Raw genomic sequence first — 20160 nt, forward strand, 5'->3', positions numbered from 1 at the left:
TGTTATAATCAATAAGTGTAGTGTTACCACATTATAGCTATTAGAATTGAAATAATGTGCAAAAAGATACTTCACTGTTTTCCCTTCAAATGGTCCTCTCGCGAGCTCGCAGAACTTTATGTAAACACATTGCCTACAAAGTCAATGACGAATGTAATGGATGCTATTCTAAATGGCAATGACCAGACGAGACCTTTGATCGAACAGCAGGCGTTCAGCATTTAAGATACGTGTTCAGGTCTGATGTTACGTGATGTATGTTTGGTCTATCTAGATCCATAATTCTTATCAAAATTTAAAAGTGACACTAAAATGTTCGTTCGCAAAGAGAGATAATTTAAGAATTGTCAAGTAATGTTGTCTCATGGAACACGCCACAAGTTAACGTGAACATACATACAATGTAGCCCTTGTCTATCCTTTTGAATTAAGTAGAGCTAATCAACTGATTTGTCTGATTTCATCTAAATCTGACTGAGGCACGAAATACATTGGAAATGTGTCAAATCTTTTCCAGAACGTAGTTTGATTATGTTGGGCACAATGACAACATTGCTCTGTCCTACACTTAACAACGATTTTATTATCTGAATGTTCTCAAGTATTTATATATCTTTTTAACATAAAACATCAAACACTTAAATTTGCTAAAAGATCAAAATCAATAATTATTTTAAAATCGGTCCATTTCAAAGATTATTGTGTTGAAAATGTCTATTTTATATTGATCAGTAAACTTCATTAAATATTTTATTTGATTTTTAGATACGAAAATCTGTGCTTAATTTTTCCTGTCAATAGTATAGATAACTTAGGTATTGCATTTAAAACAAAACAAAATACAATTACTTTTGCTATAAAAATATTAAATATACCATACAAATATTTGATTACATGTATTTCCTTGTTAAGTCAATAAATACTACACTGTATTGTTAAAGTTCAATTGTTAAAACCGCTCGTCCCACACGATTCTAGGTGTAAAAAATGATGCGAAACCTTACTGGTTGTTTTACATATGTAGACTGATATAATTTTGCGAAAATAATGACTAAAGCATGGACACAAATGCGATCCAGAAACTATAACAGCGGAACTCTGAGTAAGGTGCATTCGTCTGTTGCCAACGTTCCATAAACACCAAATGGTTTTTCTGTGGACGTTATATTGCCTTGCAACATCACGTTGACTCGATCCTACTTCAAGCATACCAATGGCTCGTAGACGCTCATTTTCGGACAGGCGTGGCATTTCGTAATGTTGAATAATTGCGTAATTTTGTTTTTTTTCTAAGTGGTTGTTGTCAGCACGATGGTAAACAATGCATATGGAATCTCGTTAACGCACATGTTTTTATACCCATTCTTAGGTAGTGAAATGCATGGGGCTTGCAAAAAAGGCAACTTTTGCATGGAATGCATGTTTTTCTGTAGCAGTCGCGTTTTTGTGACTTGATTCCAGACATATACTACAATATTGAAAACCAAACTTGACCTGTGTTTGAAAAATACACTTAAATATTGGCGTTATGGGAACTTTTGTTGTTGAGTATATTGTTATACGTGTTTATTATTCTGTTATCAAATAAATGTCTTTGTTATTATGTACCCCATAGTTTGAGTTCTCTCTGTGCTCTAAATGCATGGGTATGGTGTTATACGCTTCGCGGCGAAGGACTGTAGGAATGGGCTTCATACGAAACATTAGCCAGATGTAAGGAATCGAACTCGGCCGTTTCGGCGTGACGTGCCAAAACTTGATTGAGACACTGGGCTACCTTACTGCTATATATTTTCTTCACACATATAATATTACCGTGCACATCGAGACAGGACTTTGACTAATCAGCATTTGTAATACGATATCAACACTGTGCCGAATATACTATGATTCATAATGATACTTCTTTGAATCTTGTTTCTACTTACATTTGTCATCCTCTGTCAGGCCTCTGTAAAAATCAGACTCAATTTCGGCCCCACAACAAGTAAAACGTTCATTTCGCCTGGATGTCAAAACAATGACGAAATGAAGTCCAAAGCAGATATTTAACTGTTCTACACTGTTACATATTAAATGCCAAAAGCCCTTTGCATGAATGCGTGATACGGATGCGACGGGGTAATCCTCTAAAATGTTGGAGGAATTTCAAAGCTTTTTACACAAGGGTTGTGGTCTCAGTATCCCGGTTAATGGTTCTGCGCTGGCCCTTACGCAAGACGGGCAAGCGACAACACCAAATGCATGATGACAAAATTTAATGATGATTAATATTCAATATTTGTTTGTTTGTTGTGTAACGCCGCACTTAGTATTCTAGCGATATGTAACCGAACTCTCCCCTGGGGTCACGCTGACTGGCACTTTCTTTTGAATCCCGGCACACGGCACATAGGAGCCTTCCCCTACACCTCTCCAACAGCCCCTTTTGACTAGAACTTCTTTAGTGGACCAAGTTGTAGAGAGTATCCCCCTTAAATATAAAGGCTGTACAGAATGATAAGCCCATGGATATATAGCAATTTTATCCTTATTAGAGAGCAACTCCTCATATGAAGTGGCGCGTCACAACCGGAGCTGAAACATAACAGACCAAATCATTATACCAGGAAGCGGTACTTCTGAAATTGATCTGAAACAATGAAAGACCAACTTATTAAAATTGGATTTTGCACGTCTGAACTGGATCTAAAACATTAAAAGACTGAATCATCGTTACTGGAGGTGGTACATTTCAATGTACACTATAGAGTCTTGATTTTGTTTTCACAATGATCCTTTGCTAGTGATACACAAATCGTTATAAATCTCTACAAAGTTACTTGCTGGAACCTGTACACACCCCAGAGGTCCATAACTCCAAATCTTTGCACTGATTCTTGTGCTAAATTAATGGTCAAACGGTGACAGCATAACTGTTCATTTTAACCTGAAGCTTAGAGCGTTTAAATATCTATCAGTATATGTGCTCTGGAGATCAGACTTCCAGACGACATCAGCTGACACTACAACTGCCTTTCTACGGTAACTGGGGTATCATTGGGTGTGGACAGCACCCGCAACTCATTCTTACACTTCGTCATGTATGCGGAGGATTATACTTTCCCTACTACTCGGAACATTCGGACCAGCAAAATACACCCCTATATCTACTGACCACATTCTTCACAGGGAAAGTCCAGCATAGCATGGCTTTCTCAGGATGGAGCCCACATGACCACGGACAGTTGCAATGTGTAACCCATGTCCAGGCACCTTGGTCGTCTAGGTATAACGTACAATTGTAGAAGGACATGCTTACATTCAGTCAATGTCACCGGGACTATAGAAACTGTATGGGGTTAAAGTAGCACCGAGTTTACACCATAATATTGAACAAAATTATTCTCTCTGGAAAAGTAATCTGTTTCGTCGAAGCGATGAGTCTCAAATGGACATAAATCATAAAAAAACAGCTCATACTAGTAGGAAGTGGTGCATCACAACTGGATATGAAACATATGAGAACAACTCATGATATATGAAGTGGTGCGTCACAACCGCAGCTGAAACATTTGAGACTAACTTATCATATGAAGTGGTACGTCACAACTGGAGCTGAAACATTAGAGATCACCTCATTATATGAAGTGGCGCATCACACCTGGAGCTGAAACATTAGAGAGCAACCAATTAAATGAAGTGGTGGATCCCAACTGCAGCTGAAAACTAGAGACCAAATAATAATATGAAGTGGCGCGTCACAACCAGAGCTGAAACGTAGGAGAACAACTGATTATATGCAGTGGTGCGTCACAGCTGGAGCTGAAACATTTGAGACCAACTCATTATATGAAGTGGCACGACACAACTGGAGCTGAAACATTAGAGACCAACTTATCATATGAAGTGGTACGTCACAACCGGAGCTGAAACATAACAGACCAAATCATTATACCAGGAAGTGGCGCTTCTCAAATTGATCTGAAACAATGAAAGACCAACTTATTAAAATTGGATTTTGCACGTCTGAACTGGATCTAAAACATTAAAAGACTGAATCATCGTTACTGGAGGTGGTACATTTCAATATAGTCTATAGAGTCTTGATTTTGTTTTCACAATGATCCTTTGCTAGTGATACACAAATCGTTATAAATCTCTACAAAGTTACTTGCCGGAACCTGTACACACCCCAGAGGTCCATAACTCCAAATCTTTGCACTGACTATTGTGCTAAATTAATGGTCAAACGGTGACAGCATAACTGTTCATTTTAACCTGAAGCTTAGAGCGTTTAAATATCTATCAGTATATGTGCTCTGGAGATCAGACTTCCAGACGACCTCAGCTGACACTACAACTGCCTTTCTACGGTAACTGGGGTATCATTGGGTGTGAACAGCACCCGCAACTCATTCTTACACTTCACCATGTATGCGGAGGATTATACTTTCCCTACTACTCGGAACATTCGGACCAGCAAAATACTCCCCTATATCTACTGACCACATTCTTCACAGGGAAAGTCCAGCATAGCATGGCTTTCTCAGAATGGAGCCCACATGACCACGGACAGTTGCAATGTGTAACCCATGTCCAGGCACCTTGGTCGTCTAGGTATAACGTACAATTGTAGAAGGACATGCTTACATTCAGTCAATGTCACCGGGACTATAGAAACTGTATGGGGTTAAAGTAGCACCGAGTTTACACCATAATATTGAACAAAATTATTCTCTCTGGAAAAGTAATGTTTCGTCTAAGCGATGAGTCTCAAATGGAAATAAACCATAAAAAACAGTTCATACTAGTAGGAAGTGGTGCATCACAACTGAATATGAAACATATGAGAATAACTTATCATATGAAGTGGCACGTCACAACTGGAGCTGAAACATTAGAGATCACCTCATTATATGAAGTGGCACGTCACAACTGCAGCTGAAACATTTGAGAATAACTTATCATATGAAGTGGCACGTCACAACTGGAGCTGAAACATTAGAGATCACCTCATTATATGAAGTGGCACGTCACAACTGCAGCTGAAACATTTGAGACTAACTTATCATATGAAGTGGCACGTCACAACTGCAGCTGAAACATCAGAGACCAACTCATCATATGAAGTGGCACGTCACAACTGCAGCTGAAACATTAGAGATCACCTCATTATATGAAGTGGCACGTCACAACTGCAGTTGAATCATTTGAGACCAACTTATCATATGAAGTGGTACGTCACAACTGGAGCTGAAACATTAGAGACCAACTTATCATATGAAGTGGCACGTCACAACTGGAGCTGAAACATTAGAGAGCAACCAATTAAATGAAGTGGTGGATCACAACTGCAGCTGAAAACTACAGACCAAATCGTTATATGAAGTGGCGCGTCACAACCGGAGCTGAAACATTAGAGATCACCTCATAATATGAAGTGGCACATCACACCTGGAGCTGAAACATTAGAGACCAACTAATTAAATGAAGTGGTGGATCACAACTGCAGCTGAAAACTAGAGACGAAATCATTATATGAAGTGGCGCATCGCACCTGGAGCTGAAACATTAGAGAGCAACTACCGTATTCGACGTAATAAGCGCCCCGCTCTAAGAAGCGCCCACGGCAATATTTGCTAATATATTGGCTAGGGAACAATCCCAATAAGCACCTCTTCCGATTGATCAATGTACACAAGACTTATTTATTCGCGTATATTACGTACTCGTGTGTTATATGCATCTTAATTATGGACAATATAATTCTGGAAAAATATATCTGTCGTACATAAACAGTTCAGACTGTCAGCATAAACCACGAAATTTATGTTTCAACTCTGGTCTTTTTTCACCAAGATGATGTTCTAATAAGAGCCCCTTATTTCTTATTTTGAGAGCGCCTTGGGCGCTTATTACGTCGAATACGGTAATTAAATGAAGTGGTGGATCACAACATCAGCTGAAACATTTGAGACCAAGTCATCATATGAAGTGTCACGTCACAACTGGAGCTGAAACATTAGAGATCACCTCATTATATGAAGTGGCACGTCACAACTGGAGCTGAAACATTAGAGATCAGCTCCTTGTATCAACTCAATCTGTTAGGTTTTCTATTGCCACTGATAACACGGAATATTTATTTATCAAAAAAGGTCGAATTGTTAAAATTGTGGCATTTATAGATAGGTTTATGAATTATAGTTAGAAATTGGGATAAGATTTTGGAAGTTTTGCTTTTGGATTTTATTTTAGAATTCAGCTCGGCTTTGGATGTGTGAAAATCAATGGATGGGGATGGATGAGTTATGGCTATTTTAGCTGCTATGTTGTTACCAGGTGTGTTGGAGTGGCAAGATACCCAAAGTAGACGTATAGATTTATTTTCATATTTAATTCTGAAATGAAATGGAGGATTTGTTTATTAAGTCGGGTCAGGTTTTGGAATATTTGTTTTGAATTTGTTTTAATGAGCCAAGGGGGTCTGAAACAAGAAAGAAGTGAGCACAGCTCACATACCCCCGTTATCCCCGCTGGTCAACAACAAATAGTAAATAGTTTCTTAATTAATGAAATATACCTGTTGCTTTAAGTTGGAGGAACTGCCCTTTCCTTTGTAACCCCATGAGCTATACAAAACCAGTCATCAAAATTTCTAAATTCCATCATGTTTCCATGAAAACATCAAAAGAGAAAACTTTCAGAATCTTATAAAAGATAAAAAACAATCATAGTGGTTAATGTAGCAAGTTTGCTGAAGCTAGGATACATAATATTGTAAACATGGATCGTACAAAAACTCTACCCAAAATTTATGTTTCACCATGATTCCATGGAAACGGCAAAAATAAAAAAATTCAGAATCTTCAAACTAGCAAAAGGCTCATTGTCGTAAATGGGTGTAGCACGTTTGGTGAAGCTAGGGTGCATGGTTAAAAAGATATGGGCCGTACAAAACACCCACCCTAAAAGTTTAAGTTTCTAATGTTTCCATGGAAACGGCAAAAATTAAAAAGTTTAGAATCTTCAAACTAGCAAAAGGCACAAGTACTCATTGTGGTAAATGTGTGTAGCAAGTTTGGTGAAGCTAGTGTGCATGGTTAAACAGTTATGGGCCGTACAAAAGCTCGGACGGACGGACGGAACGCTATATACCCCCGATTTACTTCGTAAACGGGGGTATAATAATTTGAAAGTTGTTTTGTTTGAGGGGTTTTACTAGATGGAGGGCTGTAAGTATGGCTATTAGGTCAGCAGTATTATTATAAGTATCATTTTTATGATGATATTTAGGGGATTATTGGTTTGACCTGGTCAACATGGATACCTAGTTCTGTGTTATTGTTCTTATCCTGTGAGGCGTCAGAGTATATGTGTGTAGTAGGTATGAATGTGGTTAAGCATTGGTGATGTCATTTTTTTCTGTTGGGGAGATGTTGGGTTGTGTAGGTAGTGCCCTATGTAGTGAGGTGTCTGTTTCTGGTGCTGGTTGATCAAGTATATAATGATGGGATGGGGGAGTGTGTTTAATGTTGGTGAGATTGTGGGTATGTAATAGTTTGTATAGGTGATTAAGGTAGTGGGTTTTGAAGTTTTTGTGATTGTAGATTTTTTAATGTTGTCATATTTTTGTGTGAGTGTTTTGTATATTGGGTTATGTTGGGCCCCAGCCCAGTAGTTTAAGCTTGATTGATGTCTGTGGTGTCTAATACTGTATTGTACCACTCCTGAGGCGATTCTTAGGGCTTTATATTGTATAGATTGTAGTTTATTATAATTTGTACTTGTAATGCCATTTAGGACCGGAGCGGCATAATCTTTTTTTGATTGTATTTGTGTTTTATATATGCTAAGAAGTGTTTATTTGTCTGATCCCCAGCCGGTGCCTCCGATGGCCCTCATTAGGTTTAAGTCTGTTTCGCAAGAGTTGAGAAGTTTGGAAATATGGGGAGTCTAGGTGAGGTGTTGGTCAAATGTGACTCCTTGATATTTTGATATCTTTTTGAGATGTGATTTTTTCATTGTTTGTTTGAAAGCCCCACTTAGTAGACCATTTTTAAATACTGTATTTTGGTTTTAATTAGGTTTAATGAAGATGAGGATGTCCAGAAGGAAATGTCGTCTGCAAATTTTGCTGTTGATATATTATTGTTTTTAATAGTTTTTGGAAAAATGTCATCAATCATGAAATTATATATTGTCCGCAACAACGTGCTACCTTGTGGGGTGCCGTTTTGTAATGGGTGGGTATCTGATAATGTTTCATGGGATTTAACTGTGATATTTCTGTCTTATAGGAAACAGTGTATGATATTTAAAATTCTCCCATTAATGGCTTTATTTTCTAAGTTTTGAATGAGGCCAGTATGCCTAACCATATCGAAAGCTATGCTGAAGACTATAAGTATGGCCAGTGTATATTGTCTTTGTGCTTGTGCTGTCCTCATGTCTTGTTACAAGTGTAAACCGTGGTCTAAAGTTTGTCTATTGTTTGTGAAGCCACTCTGGTCTGGGCTAATAAGATTGTTTACTGAAATATGATGCTTGAGTCTGTTATTAATAATTGAGTCCATAATTTTACATAAATGGGAAGTTAGTGAAATGGGGAGATATGAGTCGGGCTCATATTGGGGTTTTCCTGGCTTCAGAACTGGTACTACTTTTGCATGTTTCCATGTTGATGGTGTAGTGCCATTTGTCTATATTTTGTTTTATTATGCCTCAAAGTGAGATTGACCAATCAAGGAACAGAACTACTACCCCCACATGAGCCCGTATACCACATGTAAGAATCCAAGATGGTTGATACTGACCTAATATGAGGCCGTATACCGTCAGTAACAGCCATCTTGGATTTTTCAACACCCACCTCACATATTTCATATGAATAATCTAGTACCGAAATTCGTTATTCGACAGTTTTGTGTTTCAATATCATTAATTTTGATGTGCAAGGACGTTTGTGGTTTTTTTTCGTGACTTAAATAAGATTATACAAAGTTAAAATTATCAACAAGGTTTGGCCTCTGAGGTTTGAAGAGTAGCCTCCCTAACGTCTAACCATTAACGTCTTAGGTTGTAAGTGTTAAGTTTTGAATTTGAAGTTGTGACATGACATATGCGACAAAGATACCAAATAGTGTAAACTTTCCGGCATAATAAATTCGTTATGGTGTCTTTAGTTGACGTTTACGATGTCATATTAGGTTAGCAGAAAAATATTGGGCGAGGCTGACGATTTTGATGGGGATTTTATTTAAAATAATGTAGATAATGTTGTCGAGACCTGTTGGGGGTGGGGGAGTAGTAGTTACTGTTATGTACACTGCTGTTGGATTTTGAAGATGATAATTGATGAGGCGGGGTCTGTCTTTCCGAAAGAATTGAGAGCCTGGAATTTGGAAGGTAATTTTAGTGGATAGTCGTTGAGTTGATTGGTTGGGTGGGGTGGGCATAGGTGTGGCTAGGTTATAGTTTGTTTGGGCCTGGGGGTGATTGTGATGGTTTGTGGTGATGGGAGTGGTGTTTGGTAGTGGGGAGGTGTGTGTGTGTGTGTGTGTGTGTGTGTGTGTGTGTGTGTGTGTGTGTGTGTGTGTGTGAGGACATGTTGTTGTTTGATGGGACATTTATTTTGGTTTGATGTGTGGCCTTCGGCTTGGCAATTGATGCAGTAGGAGGCCGAAGTGCTTTCTTGAATGGCATGATTTTGGGACCCGCACTTGGGACATAGGGGGAGGTTTTTGCAGTTGATTGATTTATGGCCGAAAGAAAGGCAGTGTTGACATTGTGCGGGGTTTTTCTGATGCGGTGGACTTTAAATTTAGTGCGCTGAAGGTGATGTGAGCTGGGAGTGTTGTTGTTTTGAAGGTGATGAAAAGACTATTTGTGTTACTGTTCTTCCTGGTGATGATTGTTTTTTGTTGATTGCTTTAAAGTCTGTAATTTGGGGTTGTGTGTGGATGTGGTTGGCTAATTGTCCATGTTCCTGGTGTCTTGTGGTGTCTTTGCTGTGTAGATGTATAACTCCCTGTATTTGTGATTTTCTGCGAGGGGGTTTGCCAATTTAAGTTTAACCGGTCGATGATAGGGGATCTGGAAGCTGTATTTAGTGAGGTTTGATCAGGAAAGGAATTTTTGAAGCCTCGGCCGCAAATGTTGACATATTTAAAGTTGATATTAGATTTCTTAGGCAAAGAGCAAATTCACTTGTTGAGAAGGTTTCGTTAAATGGGGTTGTTGAGTAGGCTAAAAAGGCAAGAAGGATTAGTTTTTTTGTGAGCAGTTTGTGGGGCAGTTTCTTGAGCACATGATGTTTTGGTGTTTTGTTGAATGTCTGGGGGGATATGTGTGTTTCTGTTGATAGGGTGGGGTAGGGTGTTTACTGAGGTCGTCCACAATTGGGCGGGGCGGGGCGGCTGAGAAATCGTTATCATCGGGGGTGGAGAAAATGGATGTGGATAATAGCTGGGAGGTCATACTTACCCCTGCAGAAAAAGATGAATCCATAAGAAAAAAGTGTGGCAGTAACATAAATAAAAAGCCGAATTGAGGGGTGTGTGTCCGTGGGCGCTGAGTAACAATGGCGGCTGGTCGCTAGGGACGCTTGAGGTGGGCTAGACTGTAGGGCAGGGGGACAGGCAGAATAAGGAACTTTAGTGGTGTTAGATTATAGTAGCTTGAAGTCTTGAAGGCTGATGGTGGTTAGATGATGTTTGATGATTATGATAAGCGCTCACAGGCTGAATATGTCTGAAGACCATGATGGAGTGAATTTGACTGGGGAGCTGAAACACGAGAGATCAACTCATTATATGAAGTAGTGCTCACAACTGGAGCTGAAACATTAGAGAACAACTCATTATATGAAGTGGCGAGGCAAAAACTGGAGCTGAAACATAAGAGATCAACTCATTGTATAAAGTGGTGCGTCACAATCGGAGCTGAAACATTAGAGATCAACTCATTATATGATGCGTTTGTTTGTTTGTTGTTTAACGCCACACTCAGCAGAATTCTAGCTATATGACTACAAATAAAATCTGTAAATAATCGAGTCAGGACCAGACAATCCAGTGATTGACATCATGAGCATCGATCCGGCCAATTGGGATCGATGACATGCATCAACCAAGTCAGCGAACCTGACCACCCGATCCCGTTAGTCAGTTTTGGGTGAGCAAAAGAGGAATGCTTGAGCCAAGGTAAGATATTTCCAAACTTAATTGGAAGGTCTGCTAGCGCTCTAACCTGGCGTTGCATTGTTTCCTCTGCTGACGCTTACTTGGCTATCTGCTGAGTGTCTTGGACGAAAGGAACTGCAGGTACAAACACCATGTCCTGAAATGTGCTACTTTACACTGGACAGAACACATGGATGTAACACTTCTAGGATGCGTCCATGTGTTCTGAAAATATTCTGAACGTTGACCCAGAACAGTAGTGAGGTTGCCAAGGATGACAAACATAGAACGTTTCAACGTGTTCTGACGACGTCACACTTTTAGAACGCATGTAAAGTGTTCAAGACCGAGATTCAGAACTCTACAGGTTCTCAGACACTGTTCCCACAGTACTAGAATGACAAATCATCGTGCGTGTCGAATACCTATGGGTTTCAAGGGGTAGGAATCAAACCATAGCCACACACACATGCACATTCTCTGGTATAAAACCAGACGGACGAAACTCAGAACTGTAACCATGAATTCTTTATTATCTTTATTTGTCATGATCATCAAGTCACATAAATATGTGTGTCAGAGTTTTTCATGAAACATTACAGGCTGTCCTGTGGCATTGTGAAGCAGCTGATCCATACTTAAGATAACTTAAGTTTCAAGTTTTCATGAAGCGCATATACTTCGCAGATGTTTCTAGTAGGTAAATCTCCCCAAGGACGATGTTCTTAACAGCCACATGACCATTGCATGCTTCAGGTCAAATATGACTCCGCAACATCATTTATTTTGTCATAGTCATATATTTATCGTACATTAGACATTATTCTAACAGATGTTCGTTATTAAACGCAAGATTACTGTCACAATCACATTTGTTTCATTATTTACAGGTTGTAAAATGTTTTGCCAAAAATGTCATTTGACTGACAAAGTAACTTAACTGGATAAAGACTAGAGCAAAATACACACAAGTACCTTCTCAATTGATCTGCAAAACCTTGTTTCTTTTCCTCCTTTGCGTAGACGTGTGCTGTGTTCAATAATTTCCATTGTACTGATTATCTACAAAGTACCCTGTAACAGAAACAAAAAACAAACAAACGTGAGACTGTTTCTCTAAACTATTTCACATAAAATAGCCAAAAGCGTGTCCTGTGTAGGTTTAAGTTCTTTTTGTTCATTACATACTTACTCGCGGCTGATTTCGATGCATTTTCGATGCATGCTGATTATGCCCACGATTTTCAGAGATTTGTTGCACGCAGCCCGCTTCGCACGTTCTGATGAAGTTAAGTCTGGATTCAAATAGAACCTGAAATAGATATTCATTTTACTTGAACATCATTTCGGAAACTTCCAATAGTCACAAGTGGGGATTTCATCTCACAATTTGCGAATTATGCCTGTGGAACAATGACAGAAACGACGGTTAAAATGGCGAGGAATATGTCGTTTGCTATGCGTTTCGTATTGGGCAGGTTTTACTTCGTTTGTGATCAGGATATGATTTTATCGCCGAAATATAACACAATTTTAGGTAAGGATTAAATATGAAACAAAAGTATTCCTAGATGGATACTTATCACAGATACCCCTCGGATGATAGGAAATTGTAGCGCCAAATAAATGCGACGTCACGTCACTTTTCTCACATAACGGATGTGGTTCACAGGGCATGGGCAGCTTTGAATGCTAGTTAGAAAAACAGAACCCCAATGTTCTGTTAATGAACACATGGAGAGAACGCATGTGTTCAGCAAATAGACCGTATATGTTCCATAGTACATATAAATGTTCCAGGTAAATTTAGCCAACAGAATGCCAGTGTTCTGATACACGTAAATGTTCCGTAATGCAGGCAAGTTATTTCCATGTATTACCAATTAGCTGTATTTCAATTACGTTTCTTGTTTTATTTAGTCAGGCTACATATGAGTTATTATTAACACAAAGTATTTCGTGTTTATAAACTATAAACTATATTTTATTCATCAATCTCAAAATATCACCTTTCTTATACACATTTTTTGTTTGACTTCCCAACCTATCATCCTCTCTTCCTCTCTAAAATAAATATTCCGAAAACACAAATAATTTAACTTCATCTAACAATATTCAGCACATTATCTCTGCTAATATGCATGGACTTCACCCAGAAGATCACAGGCGTTCAGCAATAGAACACGTGCTGTCGGAAATAGAGCATTCGTATTCTGTTGCAGAACGTATGGACGCGTCCATTGTTCAGTATCAGAACACATAGATTTAGAATGTAGCGTGGCACCTAGAACACTTGTGAGGGGATACACAAGCCGGTGTCCCGGTTTAAACTCTCCCCCGTACGAGCCTTTCTTTGCGAAAATGGTAGTCATACAACGCCAAGGAGTCACCACCATACCTGATCGCCGATCCCCGGATAGTTTCGACATAGGACAGTCGCTACTGTACTCGTCCCGGGTGGTAGGTTACGTATATTCCCCTGAAGATCTGAAAAGCCGTCGTCCACGCACTTACGCTGAGATATTCTGGTGCTGAAATGGTTTAAATATAACCTCGCCTGAACTGTTCGATACTAACCTCAACGGAATTTGATCATCAAGCGGTTGGCTATCTGACGGCAACAGTGAACCGAAAATGACACGCTCACCATTAATTATCTTTTGTCGAAGGGCGTCCTTACACTCTTGGTGCTACGGGTCCATATATTGTCCCTCACTTTTCACACCCTCTTAGTGCCACCGGACCATATATTGCCCCGTGAAAATGTCCCTTTTCAACTGTAAATTAAGATGTCAAAGACTGAGTGCGCACAATCAACATTATAACCATCACCACCCTAATCATCTCAGCTTTAACATCATGTAACTCATTATACAGTGCTACGGATTGCGAAATATTGCGAGATTAGTAAAGTGGTTACTGCGCTTCTCGTCCTTTTTCTGCCATGTTGAACTTCATGCGAATGAAGGCAATTTTTTTTATAATGCACCCATGTCACATACACGTAACTATTATTATATCAGACAGCCAATATGAAAAATAAATATATCAAACTGGCCAGAAAGATTTACTGTTCCCCACTGTAAGGTTATTGGCGTGAGACTACCGTTTAGTCCGCAACAGAAGTTATCGACTCTGTGTCATGACGATTTAGCACGGCGCTAGAGACGAAACCAAAGTGCAGACTGTCTTCCTGTTTATGATGCTGATTTACAGAAAATATTCAAATCTAAAATATGGAATGATACCTATGATCGTTAATATTACGGTCGTATAGTGTATATTTATGGGCAGGAAGTTCATGATCAAAACGTAAACATTGAATGGACAAGCCCGAAGTGATCGACAGGGCACGTTCGCATCATAGCAGTGCCGCGATTTCTTGTATACCAGTTGTCCTACATGCTCGTCCGTTTCAACAAATAACTGCTGCTTTTTTCATATGAAATGACTTACAGTTATGTGGTATTGCTCCAACTAGCTGACCGTGTGAATGAATTGCCCTAACCGTTTCACATTTTGTCGCAAAATTTTTAGGACGCGACATCTAACGTTAATCGACACCATATTGTAAACAAATTGTGTCAAGGTCAATTTCACATGTGGTAGCCCGGCCCTCGTTTCAAACGCGAAACAAACATAAAACAACTATCTAATAACTCTAGACTTCTAAAATGATGTTTGTTTGTTTGTTGTTTGACGCCGCACTCAGCAATATTCCCGCTGTATGACAGCGGTCTGTAACTAATCGAGCCTAGACCAGACAATCCAGTGATTGGAATCATGAGCATCGATCCACGCAATAGGGATACAATGGCATGCATCAACAAAGTAAGCGAGCCTGACCACCCGATCCCGCTGTTAGTCTTCTCTAACGACAAGCATTGTCGCCTTTTACGGTAAGCATGGATAGCTAAAGATCTATTCTACCCCGGATCTTTACGGGCTCTAAAATGATGACAGCAATACCTTTTTGCGTTTGGATTAACCGCTGATGGATACGATTTGCTGAAAGTTCGATTCCATTTGTTTTTCCTTTCATTGAAACTGTGATAATGGCGCTATGACTGGTTTGCTGAAATGGTATTTTTCCGTGAGTCATGGTGCATGCTGTGATTGTACAAGATAATTGATAATCAATTATGTATGTATATACATCATCAAATACACATTATAAATCTCCTCAGAAAATGGAATGTATATATAATCAAACAACACGAGGATGCTTTATCAGTTCTGTAATTGCTTTCTCTCTGTCTATCATTGTATTTCCAACATTCTGCCATGGATATTCTAATAGATCCAATTATTATTAAATTTACAAATCATTGATGTTGACTGTACTCTCGATTAACGTGAGATAATCAAATGCAAGTCTTCAACTCTTACTTGATATGTTATCTGAAAAGTCAGCAATGAGTAAACGCTTTATTTTTTTCGTTCAATGACGTTACAATGTTCAATTGTATTTGTGTAGGCTAAATAGACGGTCGGTGATTTCCCGCCGCTGTAATTTAGTCGTCTGAACAGGTGCGCGTGATTTGACCTCGTGTGTTGTGACGTCAAACAGCTGATCTAATGTTGTGCATGGTCGTATATTGGATACACGTGGTTTCAGTTTCCAAATAATAATATTATCTCTTCGACAGAACTAGAAAGTAGACTAGTACATCACAAATGGGAAGGTTACCACGGTGACCGACGAGTGAGTGAGAGCGTTTTTCACTAGACTAACCCTGTTTGAATATTTTCTAATTTTGATATGTTGACGAATGTGTGTTTCATAACTGTTTAAAGGTTTGATATTCCAAAAAAATAATGTGCATTTAGTTGAGTAAGGGAATGGAATGTTTTACAGTGAGAAAGCTGTCAAAATGGACCCAAAATTAAACAACCTTTAAATTTTTTAGCCTCATATATTAGAATCTCGCATGGTTCAATTTATATCATAAACAGTAAATACAATAAGATCTACACGCAATATATAGATAAATTCATAATGGATTTCTGAATGACAAAATTGTTTCATAGTAGACTAACTGTGATTTCGTATTGATGTTTTTCTATTTTTTCCCTGTGCCTTATATAAATTATCAAATACTTCCATCAGTGACATACGTATTTAGTAATAATTACTTTGTTTTGCATCCTAAGTAAGAAATAGAATTTGTAAAACCTTGTCTAAGAGCAAAATGAATGCGTTCTTGTGGTTCTTTTTTTCACAATTTTAAATTGTGAATGTTTCCTCCAAGCTGTAGTTCAGCAAGGCCAAAAGAAAAAAAGGAAAAACATAATAACTGAAAAACCATTAATATTAAAGATTGTGTTAGTTATATTTTTGAATACCAAGAATATATGTCAAATAATACCATTACTTTCATTCACTAACGATCATTATCTATTTCAAACTGTTCCTTTTGTAGAATGGGATGAAATGGTTTTTGGGTTTGGTTTTGTTTTTTTGTTTAACGCAATATTCCAGCTATATGACGGCGGTCTGTAAATAATCGAGTCTGGACCAGACAATCCAGTGATTGATAACATGAGCATCGATCCACGCAATTGGGATACGATGACATGCAGCGAGCCTGACCACCCGATCCCGTTGGTTGCCTCTTACGACAAGCATAGCCACCTTTTACGGCAAGCATGTGTTGCTGAAGGCCTATTCCACCCCGGATCTTCACGGGTCGGATGTCTTTGAATGTGCATGTACGTAGCTAGGTGTACAATACACTTCTAAAGTCGCATTTATAAAACAATATGAAAGAAAAAGTTGTATTTCAAGGACTGAACATACAATTATATTTTGAGCAAAGGTCTAAGTGAGGCAGCCAAGTTTGAAATACATGCTTGAACGAGGATGTATGTTTTCTAGTTTTAATTGTGAAAAAAATTGTTCATTACTTTAATCGAAGTAATTTATAGTTTCGTAATTTTCTCTTTCACTTGATCTGGATATTACTTATAATTGTACCTAAAGGAATAATACTTCCTTCTTTCACCTGTGCAAGTTGTCGTTTCCTTGTTTTAAATATAGCCTACTCTATGCTTCTTGAGCTTTTAAATTCAAGTATTAAAATGGTCCAATTACATCTCTTTTAAAGCTTTTTGTAAGGTAGATTTAAACCATTAACACCACATTATAACACCCGAAGTATATTTAAGCGGTCTGTGTGATTGCACAACGAAGCAATATGCTTGTATGACATACAGCGCCCAAGTTACGAGTGATCGAAAATAGGTTTGTTGAATAGATTTCAACCCCTGAAAACGTTTCAACCATTTTGATTGAATCTACATGTACTTACTCTTGGGTGGTAGTACGTTATAATCTTGTTAATTGTTAAGAAATAATAATGATGTCAGATATTGGGCGATGTCAATTTCAGTATTGTTAGGGCTGTTTAGCGATCGTTCACATTTTGTCCTTTGAAAATGTCCGATGCATATGTCAATTTCCCCGAAGTTGTTTTTATCACTAATGAAAGAGCACGGACACGGAAACCTACATGGACGTAATCGTGATTTCTTCAAGATATACATTACAAACTGCCATTCGTATTGTAACATTCTCTTTGACAGTCTGTGTACGAACTAATCACGGCCACTTCCGTCAATGTTGTTTTGATTTTAAAAAAACACTGACAATTTCATCGGGATTTTATATCAGTACTGACAAGTTATCGCTGAGGACCAATTATCGCCAGCTCCCCGTTATAGCGCGCACGTGATCGCATCTCATTTTACTTAGAAGAGAGAAATATTTATCCGAAAATGGTGAATAAAATGGGCTCTTATGAGGAAATAATTAGAACAAGAGTTATCAGAAGATGACAAATCCCCCCGGCCCCTACAAATTCGAAAGAACAAATTATCTGCCTGTTAAGTCCACTTGATGAAGAATTTCTATCTGATCTGTCTGTCAGTGTACAAGAGTAGTTATTGAGCTATCAAAACAACACCATGGAATTGGGATTCGGAACTTTGTATTTCTATGTCAGGTACACACCAACATGAACCGTCAAAGTCAAACTTGTTGCCAGGGAAACGGAAAAAATATAAATTCTATCACTCCCTAGATAGCATAGTTTCAAGGCAGAATACCTATTAGTTTTAAAGATGTAGTCAAAGTCAAACCTCTTGACATCGAAACAGGAAAAAAATATATCTAAATTCCTAAATATCAAAAGGCACCACTTCAACCCCTGAATAATACAGTTTTTTAGTGCTGCTCCAGAACCGACACCTACCTCCATTTCAGCAAAGTCTAACTTGTGTCCATGGATACACGAAAAAAGGAAATTTTGAAACATTCCTAAATAGCAAAAATAAAAACATTAAAAATTACAAAATAGCAAAAAGCACCTCTTCAGCATGTGACTGGTACATCTTTCAAGTTTTGATCAACTATACTGAATGGTTTTCGAATTCTGCCCTGGAAACGAACCCCATCCCCAATGGAGTCTATGTCCAAGTTCTTCTCATAAAAAGTTATAAAAATAAAAATTCGAAAATTCCCAAAATATCGAAAGGCACCACTTCAGTATGTGACTGATAGATTTGCCAAGATTCCATCAAATACACTGAATGATTTTCGAGAAAAAGAAATGATTACGGACAGACAGACGGACATACGGACACACTGGCTGATCGCTTTATCGAATTTATCTAAGCGGGGGGGGGGGGGGGGGGGGGGGGGCTACCATAATCACCCTCGCTGAAATACAACTTTAGAAAAGACGCGTGGGCTGTGTCACGTGAGTATTCCTTGCGATAATTTATAATCAAACAACACAAGGATGCTTTATCAGTTCTGTAATTGCTTTCTCTCTGTCTATCATTTCTTCCTCAAAATACAATTCTGAAACCTATTAACACATGCATTATACCGGACACCAATCCGCCATGTTTGTTTGGAGCTACTAAAATGGTGAAAAAAAATGAGTGCGATATCCGAAATACTAAAAAATGCAATTATTATAACTAAAGCGGTGCGCGTGATCACTCTACTTGCCACATTCTCAAGTATTAGAGACCAGCCCATTATATGAACTAGTGCCACACACCTGGAGCTAAAGTATTGGAGACCAGCCAATTATATGAACTAGTGCCACACACCGGGAGCTAAAGTATTGGAGGCCAGCCCATTATATGAACTAGTGCCACACACCGGGAGCTAAGGTATTAGAGACCACCCCATTATAAGGGCGACTAGTGCCACGCAACTGAACATCACATAATAATAACAAATGAATTGGCGCGTCATAACTGGGGCTGAAACATCAGAAACCACGGTCTAGAAATGGGCTTCACACATTGTACCCATGTCGGGAATCGAACCCGGGTCTTAGGCGTGACGAACGAACGCTGTGCTATGCAAAGGCATTTTTCAAACCTAATAAATGTTATAAACAATAATTGCGTGTTACCACATTATAGTTATTAGAATTGAAATAATGTGCAAAAAAAGATGCTTCACTATTTTCAATCCTGATGATCCTCTCGCGAGCGCGCAGATATTTATGTAAACACATTGCGTACAAAGTCAAGGACGAAAGTAATTAAGGGACGTTATGCTAAATGACCACGACGAGACCTATGACCGAACAGCAGGCGTTCAGCATTTAAGATGCGTGTTCAAGTCTGATGTTACGTGATGAATGCTGGGTCTATCTAGATCCATAATTCTTATCAAAATTTAAAAGTAACACTAATATCAATTCGCAAAGAGAGATAATTTAAGAATTGTCAAGTAATGTTGTCTCATGGAACACGCCACAAGTTAACGTGAACATACATACAATGTAGCCCTTTTCTATCCTTTGAAATTAAGTAGAGCTAATCTACTGATTTGTCTGATTTCATTTAAATCTGACTGAGGAACGAAATATCTACATTGTAAATGTGTCAAATCTATTCCAGAACGTAGGTCGATAATGTTGGACTTGTCTGACAGCACTGCTGAGGGTCAATTCATACTATTTCATGACCC

Source organism: Haliotis rufescens, unplaced genomic scaffold (assembly GCF_023055435.1).
Source record: "Haliotis rufescens isolate VD_foot unplaced genomic scaffold, xgHalRufe1.0.p SCAF_25, whole genome shotgun sequence".
In the NCBI taxonomy this organism is placed as follows: Eukaryota; Metazoa; Mollusca; class Gastropoda; order Lepetellida; family Haliotidae; genus Haliotis; species Haliotis rufescens.